Consider the following 12,761-nt stretch of genomic DNA (forward strand, 5'->3'; position numbering starts at 1 on the left):
AAATTTCTGGTGTCTGTATTATTTCTTTTCCGCATTATATTTTCTATATAATTGAAATATCACAGGTTGTGCATAGTTCAATCAATTAGATAATCCAACCTTTGGTTGTTGATATATATTGATCGATAATAATCAGGCTCGCGGATTTCTATCTGTTTGATTTGTCGATTACATTGTGAAACAGAGATACAACTCTTGGATATATTTCCATTGATTGAGTCTGACTGTCTAGTTGATTCTCTTGGAATTATATTGGATTTTGTCCATACAGATGGCCTAAACGAAATATTGGGTGAGGAGGTTGTTAGACCCCGACTTTTTCAATTGGTATCAGATAGGCAAACACGTTTAAGACCTCATAAGTCGGTGTTTGTAGAAATCTGACTAAATGGACAGTAATGCTATCTCAATAAATGCACCACCAGATCCAGAGATTCCAGAATTCTCTTCCATGACTGATTTAATAAAATTTGTAAAAGAAATTTTATCTAAACCTCCTCCAGGTTTAAAGTCCCTAGAAGTATCTTCATGGCTTGAAAAAAGGCTTGAGAGCTTAACCCTTGATGTTGAGTTATATCTCCAGAAAGATCAAGAATCTCTTGATAAGATAAATCAAGTTATGATAAATAACTTTCATGTTGAGGTTGATATTGATCTTCTTATCATTAAGGATAATCCTTCTCCTTCATGTGTCCCAAACAAACTGGATATAATACGAGAAGTATCTGAACCTCATCTGTCGGTCAGTTTCATCTCTGATTCTGACTCAGTTCATCAGTCAAACCCTGATACACCTTCTAAAGATAATAGTATTGCCCGCTCTTGTGAGAAAGTCAGGATGTCTCTTTTTATCAAAAGAGTTTCCCTGTGCAGTACTAAACATTATCTGCAGAAATTGTGTGTTATAAGTTGTAAACGAAGAAATCAGGAACACAAATTATCTTGTGCTCTTTTTATGCTCTTTGAAAATCTTGTAAAAACAATTCCTTGGGTTTCTCTCTTTACTGTGAGATGTAAGAGTTGTTGGAAAAAAACTCTCTCTTGGTGTCATGGTGTGCAAGGTTTTGTTTTTGTGAATTAAAGAATTATTGAGCTTTGCTCCAATCTTCTTTATAGATTTTTTAATAACAGTTCATAAAACAAACAATCCCTTCCCACACACGTACGTCTCACATACCCTGAACTCGTATCCTTTGAATTGCATTCCAGAACGAACGTAACCGGTTCAGGTTACACCGTTTGACACTTAAAAAGACAAAAAGTTCTCTTCGCCTCTTCTTCTTCACAGTTCGAGTGTGGAAAAGAAACTCAACAGTTTGTGTATCATCGATCACCATAACCTCAATTCTCAATCATTTTGGGCGTTCTTGGTATCATTGGAATCGCGACAAGAAACTACTCCACGGGTTGGTCCTTGTTTCTCTTGTCTTTGCAGTTACGGAGTTTCACCATTAACGCCAGTTCGGATACCAAGAGAAGGTTTTGTTTTTAAGGGTCAAGGACGATTTAATCATCGTTTCGGAGCACTACCATTTCTAACAGTTCGGACTTCCGAGTAAGTTCTCCTTCTTCCTTTGTGTTTCTTGTTTCAACAATGGTATATAGGAAGAGGACTAGTCATGGTGGTAGTTCAAGTGGTCAAGTTGGTGATAATACTTATTATGATCCTAGTATTCGTGCTAGGTTTGTTAACCCTACTGCTCACAACGTCTATTTGGAGTCTAAGAATAAACAACCTATTTTTGAAAGATGCTATTATGCTTCTGAAATTGAGGTAGAGAACCTGACTGATTTTTTCAAATATCACACATGGGGTTTAATTCACAAACCAATGGGAACTGCTTGCATTGATATGACTGCACAATTTTATGCAAACATTCACGATCCATTCCCGGCCAATTGCATGTTCAAGACTATTGTAGGAGATAAATTTTCTCTATGGATCGTCATGTCATTGCATACCTGTTGAATTTGACTCATATTGGTAGTGTCTGATTCCCCCCTCCTGAGAATGAAAGGTTGAATTCAGAAGTGATGTCAAATCGTCTCCTTAATAGAGACGTCTCTCGGAGAGATGGCAAGATTGATGTTCATGGTGTTGAGTTGTTTCTCAAAGTTGCTGGAAAATTGATTGTGGCCAACATGATGCCGAGCACTATTGACAAAATGTTATGGAACAAGTCTCTTGCTGAATTGGTTTTTATATTGTTGAAGGGAGAGACACTGATTTCTGTGGACTTATTGTTAATCAGATGATAAGTGTGAAACAGACTTCGAAGAAAACTCCAGGCTTTCCTTGTCTCATTTCAAGGATTTGCAGTCATTTTGGCATCACTCCTTTTGGCTCTGATGTTGGAGGTCCAAAAGTTTTGACCATGTCAAACATCGAAAAGATGAAGCAAACTTCAACTAGAGCCTCAGCAAGTACTTCAGCAACTGCAAACTCTGAACTTATCCGTCTTCAACATGAAGTTGGGTGCTTGAGAGAGCAGTTGGAGTATGCTGAAGCAGAACATCTAGATCTGATTGAAAATTTTGAAGAAATTGTTATTGCTTATTATGACATGATAGTTTAATTCTGTTTGAGGTGTAATAACTTTGTTAATTTTGTTTGTGTTTTTCTAAACAAGTTACTTTCTTAAAAGGATTACCAATAATTATTATTGTTTGATAATATCTCAAATACTGTTTCAAAAAATTGTTATCGGATATGAGTGTTTGCATCAGTGAAATATGATTGTCCCATATATGTCAAAAGTTAAGTCTATTATATGTCATTATGAAAATATTGATGGAAAATAGAATGAACTTTTGATAACAAAGATTAAGTCTATGATATCATTATGCAAATATTGATGAAAATAGAATGAATCTTTGAATATTCCACAGTATTGATCTTTACATGATCCACTTCTATGTGAAAGTACTGTGCGGCTCCATAAGTTCTCCTATGTTGAGCATTTCAGATTAAATTAATCATGGGTTCTCTTGTGGTTAATTTAATTGAATTTTCTGGATACAAATTCATGTTTCATGTAATTTGTTAATGTCCAAAGAAATCTTTCTTTTCTTGTAAAAGTAAGGTCGCTCTTGTTGTTCTCTCGGGAATGACATTTTATGGGGGAGAGTTCTTGATTGAACTTGTGCTTAATTTCCAAATATTTGTGGGGAGTGCGGCTGTGGAATATTGTAGGAGTTTTCTTGTATCTTTACAAACTCCTTGATGAATACACTAAGTTTCGACTATGTGAAATTATCGAAACAAAGTTGATATGTTCTCTTTTAGTCATAAAGTATCTCGATGAGAATTTCATTATGATCCCACTAGTTTTCGTACTTTTGCCAATTTATATTGACAAAAATGGGGGAGAATTAATGTGTAGTTCACGTTACAAATATTGGTTTACGGATCATTATGTAAGAGGAGGGGGGGTCATTGTGAGGTGAAGTACTGACTAAGGGGGTGTGATACATATCACCATAGTATTGTTGTCAAAGTTGTGATACAGTTGGACATTGATGATGTGTAATAATACTATGACACTGTATAACAATGATTGAGAGCTACCGTTTTCTCATTGTTATAGCTACGGATCTTCAACAACTATGATGCTGAGTTGAACACGTTCAGAATCACTGGAGTACTTGGAAGTGACAAAGATTTCGAGTACTGTTGAAGAACCAAAGGAAATCAAGCATTTGGATGAGAAGCCACAAAGTTTATTTATTTTGTAATCCATATGTATTGATAGTTTTGTCACTAAAATTGACAAAGGGGAAGATTGAGCACTGCTTGGTCGAACTCGCAAGCGTTGCTATCTCAAGCTTGTTTGTCAAGTATAGTTGCCAAAACTATGAGTCTTGATTTCTAGTCTACTTATAGACTAGAAATTGTAGTTGACAAAACTACTAACGGGAAACAAATAACTACTAAGGAGAGCTTTAGACTTCACGGTGTTCATCGATTGGAGACAAAGAACTACTAAGGGGAGTTTGTGGAACTTTATTAGCTTGAGTCTAATCAGGTTTTCATCGAACGGTGAATAGTGAATGCTTTGTTACCAAGGTAACATTGATTGCAAACCATGATTTGAAGACTATATAAGGGAGAACTCTAGCAACTGGGAAACCTAATCCCCACACCTCCTGCGTGATACTAGTTGCGATTATAGTCGATTCTCCTTTAACCTAGGTTTCTCTAAAATTATTATAGGTTAACGACTTAAAGACTTCATTGGGATTCTGAAGCCATACCCAACTATTTTCTATGCAGTTGTGTATTCTGATCTTGTTGTGTTCTATCGTATTGAATACTATCTCCTTTAAGATTTTCTAAAGATTTAATCTCTGATAGGCAAGATAAAAAGTAGTCACAAACATCTTCGTCTCATCATTTGTGGTTCCACAATATCTTGTTTCGCTACCATACAATTAAGATTATTGTGAGGTGATTGATGTTACTAGGCTGTTCTTCGGAAATATAAGTTCGGTGTATCAATTGGTTCCTGTTCACCTTGATTTATCAAAATACGGAACAGAACTCATAGGTATTTCTGTGAGAGACAGATTTATCTATTCAATAGACTTTTCTGTGTGAGACAGATTGGTTTATCAAGTCTTCGACTTTGGGTCGTAGCAACTCTTAGTTGTGGGTGAGATCATCTAAGGGAATCAAGTGCTTAGAATCCTGTTGGGAATCAGAGACGTAAGGAACGCGACTGTACCTTGATCAGTGTGAGATTTGTTACGGCTCAACCACATTCCAGTCCGAAGTTAACTTGGAGTAGGCTAGTGTCTGTAGCGGCTTAATAAAGTGTGGTGTTCAAATCTGGACTAGGTCCCGGAGGTTTTTCTGCATTTGTGGTTTCCTCGTTAACAAAATTTCGGGTGTCTGTGTTATTTCTTTTACGCATTATATTTTCTATATAATTGAAATATCACAGGTTATGCGTAGTTCAGCCAATTAGATAATCCAACCTGTGGTTTTTGATATAAATTGATCTACACTTGAACATTGGTCTTTGGTACCGTTCAAGTTTTTGACATAATAATCAGGCTCGTGGATTTCTATCTGTTTGATTTGCTGATTACATTGTGAAACAAAGATACAATTCTTGGATATATTTCAAATGATTGAGTCTGGCTGTCTAGTTGATTCTCTTAAAATTATATTGGAGTTTGTCCATACAAATTTCCTAAACGAAATATTGGGTGAGGTTGTTAGACCCCCACTTTTTCAATTACCTCCCTATAAGAAACAACCAATAAAAAATTCATTGAAGAGAGAATGTCTGGGTTTTGTGCAGTGAAATTAGGAGAAAGATCATTTGCTTTCCGGACAATACAGAGAAGAAATTTAGAGATGTCTTAGACGGTAGGAAAACTAGCCATTGCCTAGAGCATCAAGTTGTTAGGGGGACAATTTTTTCCTTTTTTACTTTCAATTTGTAACAAGTATATAAGTGTTAATAAAGCATTTTGTCACAGTTATTTATATTATAAGTGATTGAAATTTTTTTGGAACAACTACAAAATTTACCAAACGTGTAACTTTTCGTAACTTTAAAAATTAATAGTCAAATAATGGGGTATTTTATGCCAAATTACAAGTTTAGAATCCAATAATTCAACAAAAAAAGATAAATATTTGAGCGGCCTCGTCACATGGCCAAACTAAGTTATTGATTTCAATACATAAATTTGTCTCCCCCTGAAACCGAAATTCTGATCAACTATATTCCTGATTGATGATACATAATGTAACACATGTATATTTTGCTTGGCTTTGGCCTTGCAACACGAGTTGGCTTTATTTCCTAGTCCAGATATGAATGAACTACAATATGTGCTTGATTCCTTCGAGCTGCGGAGTAGCGTACTTCGGCAGCCGCAATGAGTTTCATCATTATTTAACTAGAACTTTGTACCTCATATCATCTAATTAAGAGGTGATTGCAACATTTTGGTAAATTATATCATCTGGCTTGGCAATGCGAACCAAGATATAATTGTTTCCATACTTTATGAGGTAGTTGCAGTCAATTCATTGTATGTTTATACTTACTATCAAGTGTTTGACGTAGGCTTTCACCAATTGCTAATTGGGAATGACCAGGAAGGAAACTTGACCAATATTGCAAGGTAGTGAGCTTCCATAAGACACTTTCATCACAAGGATAATGCAACGCAAGAATGGCATGAGCCTGACTGATGGACCCTTGGCCCGAGAAAGATCAGTGTAGGCTTTCAACAATGCCGAAGTGAAGTTAGTAAGTTAAAAATAGGCTTAGCGTATAATTTGTTAGAGCATAGATCGGTCAACCTCTCGTGCGTTGCTATCTCAAGCATGTTTGTCAATATTAGTTATCAAAACTATAAGTCTTGATTTCTAGCCTACATAGCTAAGTCTCGGACTAGGATAGAAAAATGTAGTTGAGCTCAAGGACTTCATGGCGATTCATCATAGAACGACGAAGATCTATACAAGGAACCGTGGAACTCATCAACAAAAAGGTATGTTGAGACTTGAACTTATCTATCACTCAAAAGTTTATCTCTTCTATCTCCTACTTCTTATGAGAAAAAAGTCGTATGCTATATAGACTAGATCATACACAGTTGACATTTAGAGATGAGCATTCATTGCTTATCTTTTATCTCGAAATCGTGTGTTGGTAAAGTGTTTCGCTTTGATCAAGTTTATCTTCACCTAGTGACGAAAGTCATGAAAAGTTTCAATCACTTTGAGAATTTCTCTGACGTGAATCGGTCTGTGAATAACGGCTACATAGCGTCCTCTGAGAATGTCTCAATGATTGAAATGAGAGTTTAGATTACATAACCATGAATTCGTTGAACCGAAGTTTTCGAACTTTGCTGATCAAGAGAAATCGGGAGGATTGTGGAATTGGATTTTCAAGTCCGCGAACTGTCGGAAGTTCTCGACCGAGAATTTCTGCTGGGATTTTCCAAAACTCGTTTGCATGCTAACTCAGCGAACTCAGTCCACGAACCCAGTCCGCGAACTTCGGAAGTTCTCATCCCGATAATCTCTGCTGAGTTTGGAAAACTCAACCGATTAACTTAAGTCCGCGAACTTGTTTGTGAACTTAAGAGGTTATGATCTAAAGATGTGCTCTGAACATGAAACATTAAATTACTAAAGAATGCTTTATGCAAACCGTGGCTATAATGTTCATGAGTCGATTCAATCGAATCGAATCATCTTTGTTTCAATTGTGTCTTGTGTAGTTACCTAAGATCTCATAGCAATTGAACAACTCTGTAACTAGTTCATTTGAGTCAATTGAACTAGTTATGGTGAAGAAGAACACGGTTAATATGAAATGCTCATATGGTTAACCTTTTGGGTTACTATGTTGAACCAACATACACGTACACGTTTGGGCATGGTTTTCACGAACCCAGTAAATGTCTACCCAAGTGTGTGTGACAAGCTAAGTTTTCGATCAAACGGTTGAGAAATATTAGCTTGAATCTAAATCAGGTTTTCATCTAACAGTGAATATGGATTGCTTTGTAACTAAGGAAAAACCCTGATTTGAAGGTTATATAAAGGAGACATCTAGTATTGTGCAAAACTAATCCCCACACGTCTGTGTGGTACTAGTGCGCCCGCTAGAGTCGATCTCCATCAACCTTTCATTTTCTTCTCTGAAATCAGGTTAACGACTTAAAGACTTCATTGGGATTGTGAATCCAGACCGATACAACTTTATCGTAGTTGTGTGATCTGATCTTACATCTTCTATCGTACGAGTACAATCGATTGATTGGCTTGAGATCGTGAGAGTTCTCGGATAGGCAAGATAAAGAAGTCACAAACATCTTCGTCTCAATGTTTTTGATTCCTTGACAATGTGATTGTGTAGTCAGGAAGGATTGTAGAGAGGTGATTGATTAATCTAGGCTGTTCTTCGGGAATATAAGACCGGATTATCAATTGGTTCCTGTTACCTTGATTTTATATCTAAAGAGGGAACAAAACCTAGGGTTTATCTGTGGGAGATAGATTTATCCTCTTATAGACTTTTCTGTATGAGACAGATCTGTTTATTATCAAGTCTGTGATTTTGGGTTATAGCAACTCTTGGTTGTGGGTGAGATCAACTAAGGGAATCAAGTGTGCAGTATCCTGCTGGGATCAGAGGCGTAGGAGTACAAGTGTACCTTGGATCGGTGGGAGACTGATTGGGATTCAACTATAGTCCAGTCTGAAGTTATTTTGCAGTAGGCTAGTGTCTGTAGCGGCTTAATACTGTGTGTATTCAATCTGGACTAGGTCCCGGGGTTTTTCTGCTTTTGCGGTTTCCTCGTTAACAAAATTTCTAGTGTCTGTGTTATTTATTTTTCGCATTATATTTTATATAATTGAAATAATACAGGTTGTGCGTTCGTGATCATCAACTTCTCTAATCCAACCTTTGGTTGTTGATTGTAGTTGATTGGTCCTTAGACATTGGTCTTTGGTACCGTCCAAGTTATCTCTCTTTGATAAAGACTCGCAGTTTTCTATTTGCTTGTGTAAATATCAAATCGAGAGATTGAGATAATAACTCCTTGAGATACTTTCTATCTAGATTGAGTCTGACTGTCTAGTTGATTCTCTAAGCAAAGTGTTTCGGAGTTAGTCCATACAGATTGCTAATCGAAATATTGGGTGGTGTTGTTAGACCCCCGCTTTTTCAATTGGTATTAGAGCCGACAAACTCGTTAAACCTAATAAGTTTGTGTTTGTTCGTTACATATAAATTTCCCTATGGGAAATTTCTTTGGAAAACTTACTCATGGCATCTGTAATGCACGCAAGAATTCCTTAAAGATTGTTCGGAGATTGTTATGGTTAATGTAGGATCAGAATCTCGCAACAATAATGTCTCAGCGAAATTATCAATGGTACAACAAATAGCGTCGCAGAACAATTTCAGGAAGAATATAACAAACGACGTCAGCTAGGATTATGAGAAAGATGTGATAGTCTTGCGAAAATTAGAGAGCTTGCGAAATTAATATTTGTAAGGTTGCGAGAATGTCGCAATCCATATCCGAAAATAAAGGACAGATTAGCTGTCATCCACTATGTATTTCCTTATAAATAGTCATTCGAGTTGTAAAGAAGAGAGAGATCTCTTTTGAGTAAGAAACAAGTAAATAGGAGAGAGAAAGTTCAGAGTAGAGATCATTCTTTACTTCTTTATCTTTCTTGTAAGAACATTCAAAAATTAATCAATAAAATTAAGAATATAAACCTAAAAATGAGTTGATCAACAATGAAATCGTATGAGGGGTGTAGTTTAGGATTTCCTGCAACTACATAATGGTGCTAGAAACAGGGAATTGAAGATCGAAAGTTGAAGATTGTTGATTGAAAATATTCAAATCAAGAAAGTGATTAAATAAATCAGTGAATCATTTGAAAGAAAGATGAATAGAATTAATGAAAATGGAAAAATATTGGAGTGTAATATGATAACAAAAAGCTTGATTAATGAATTCCATGAAAACATCAAAGGAAGAATACATAAACGAAATTTTGAAGGAAAGAAAGTTATGGAGGTAGAAAAAACATCACCCTTGAAAGATTGGGAAAAGCAAAAAAATTGCGTTCATGGCGGAAGAAATACCAAAAGAAAATTTGAACCATACATCTCCGTTGGTCATCACAGTGCCTATTACACAAAAAGAGAAGGAGACAACGAGAACGGGTGTTGAACAGAACTTTAATCGATACAGGAAGTTCAGTTGATATAATATTTTATCATGCATTCCGAGGAATGAGATTTAAAGACGAAGAAATGTCCAGTTCAACATATTTTGTTCACGGATTTGGAAAATCCACAACAAAACCTAAAGGAGAAACAGTGGTACGAATTCCACTTGGAGAAATCGAAACACATGTAACATTGTGCGTGGTGGATATGGAATCGTCATATAATATGTTATTAGGAAGATCATGGATACATGCGATAAAAGTTGTGGTATCAATGTTGCATCAATGTATTAAATTCCCACTCCAAATGGAATAGGTGAAATCAGAGAAGATGTTGACAATGCGAAATTATGTCATCAAATTGAAGTAAAACATTATGAAGGACAAGCTAAAAAGAAACAATTTCGCAGAAAATTGGCAAAGGAAGCAAAGAAGAAAGAAGAATTTAGAGTATATATGATAAGGGAGAAAGAAGGCAAAGGAATACCCAGCGAAATTTCGGAAGAAGGGGAAGGACCCATAAAAGCAATAAAAGATCCAACACCAATGGGAGAACCTAAACCCAGTTACACTGTCGCAGAACCAACAAAAGAAATATACGTTGGGACTATAGAAGAGCCTCTAATGTTGAGAATTGGAACCAAAAAGGGTATAGAAGAAGAAGAAATAACTGTTAACTTGTTGCGAGAATATAAAGATATTTTCGCAGGAAACATGGATGAGATACCGGGAATAGATCCATCAGTTGCATGCCACAAATTGGAGATTAACAAAAATGTGAGACCATTTAAACAGAGAATAAGAAAAATTGCAATAACTTACCATTCCCAAATAGAAGAAGAATTACAAAAAATGCTTGAGGCAGGAATTATAAGAGAAGCTAAATACCCAGAATGGATAGCGAATATGGTTATTGTCCCAAAGAAAAACAAAGGAATCAGGATTTGCATAGATTTCACTGATTTAAACAAAGCTTGCCCCAAAGATAGTTTTCCGTTACCAGATATTCCTCGAATGGTGGAATCCGCAGCGGGAAATGATAGGGTATCATCTTTAGATAGATACAAAGGGTATAACCAAATCCCTCTCGCTGAAGAAGATCAAGAACATACTGCTTTCTTTGCCCCTAAAGGTTTATATTGTTACACGAAAATGCCATTTGGTTTGCGAAATGCGGGAGCGACATACCAAAGAATGGTAGAGAAGGTGTTCACAAAATGGATACACAAAACATTAGAAGTATACGTGGATGACATGTTAGTAAAGAGTAAAGAAGCTAAAGACCATGTACAGGACCTGAGGGAGATTTTTGAACAAATACGGCAGTATAACATTAAACTGAATCCTGAGAAGTGTACTATTGGAGTTGCATCGGGAATTTTTTTAGGCTACATTGTATCAAAGGAAGGAATACAGGTTGATCCAGAAAAAGTGCAAGCAGTTCGTGACATGCCAATACCAGCAACAATAAAATATGTACAGAAGTTGAATGGGCTCCTAGCTTCGTTGGGGAGATTCATTTCGCGATCATCAGACAAATGCAAATATATTTTCGATATACTCAAGAAGGGTGCAAAATTTAAATAGAGTGATGAATGTGAAAAGGCTTTTCAAGGAATCAAAGAACATCTTATGAATACAACTATTTTACAAAAGGCAGAACCAAGAGAAGAATTATTGATTTACCTTGCGACAACGTCGCATGCATTAAGTGTTGTGTTATTGCGAGTAGACGCAGGAGTGGAAAAAACCCATTTATTACATTAGCAAAACTTTTAATACCGCTGAGAAGAATTACTCAAAGATTGAAAAGTTAATCTTAGCATTAGTTTATGCATCATTTAAGCTCCACATATACTTTCAAGCACACAAGATAAAGGTGTTAACAAAAGTACCAATTGAATCAGTGATGAAGAATTCTAAAAGATCAGCAAGGGTGGAGAGATGGAATTCACAAGTAGGCCACTTTAATATTAAATATGAAATTTTGTATTCACCAAAATCACAAGTTGTTGCGGATTTCTTGGCAGAATTTCCTTTAGAAGAAGATGAAGCAGTAGAAGAAATGATGGATGTAGAAGAAGAGCATGGAGATCCAAAAGATTTATTAACAGAACCAAATAGATGGGAAATATTGGTAGATTGATCATCAAATGGAGAAGGAAATGGAGTTGGAATTGTTTTAATTTCGCCAGAAGGAATAAAGATGGCTTTTTCATTCAGATTGGAATTTGCATCCACTAATAATGATACAGAATATGAAGCTGTGATACATGCCTTAAAATTCGCAATAGAAATGAAACTAGAAAATGCCAGGATCACTAGTGATTCGCAGCTAGTTATTCGCCAAATAAAAGGAGAGTATACTACAAATTAACCATCCTTGAAGAAATACAAGAAGCTGGTTGAAGAATTATCAGCGAAAATACCAAAAATAAAATAGAGGCACATTTCAAGAAAGCATAATAGACTCGCAGACGCTTTTGCTTTCATCTCAAGCATGATGACAGATCCAACTGCGAGATGCATAAAAATACAAACACTTATGTCACCGTCAATAAATAAAGAAGAGGAAGATGTGGATGTGATGATAATAGATAATGAAAAAGAAGAACAAATAAACAATGTCGCAGACTGGAGAATGGAACTTCATGCATATTTGGCGAAAGGAGAAACACCAAGAAATAGATTGGAAATACACAAGTTAAAAAGCCGAGCAACGAATTATGAATTAAGAGATGGGTTGTTATACCGAAAATCCTTTAGTGGACCATCACTCAGATGTTTGACACGAGAGGAAGGAGAAAAGGTGCTGAAAATGTTACATAATGGAGATGCTGGCAATCATAGTGGAGGAAGATCTTTGGCACATAGAGCAAAAATGAAAGGTTATTACTGGCCATACATGCATGAAGATGCAAAACAAATATCAAGACGTTGCGAAGATTGTCAGCGGCATGGAAAGAAAATACATGCACCAGGAGCACCATTGTCATCTTCAACTAGTGTGTGGCCCTTTGGAAAATGGGGC

Source organism: Papaver somniferum, chromosome 4, assembly GCF_003573695.1.
Source record: "Papaver somniferum cultivar HN1 chromosome 4, ASM357369v1, whole genome shotgun sequence".
Taxonomy (NCBI): Eukaryota; Viridiplantae; Streptophyta; class Magnoliopsida; order Ranunculales; family Papaveraceae; genus Papaver; species Papaver somniferum.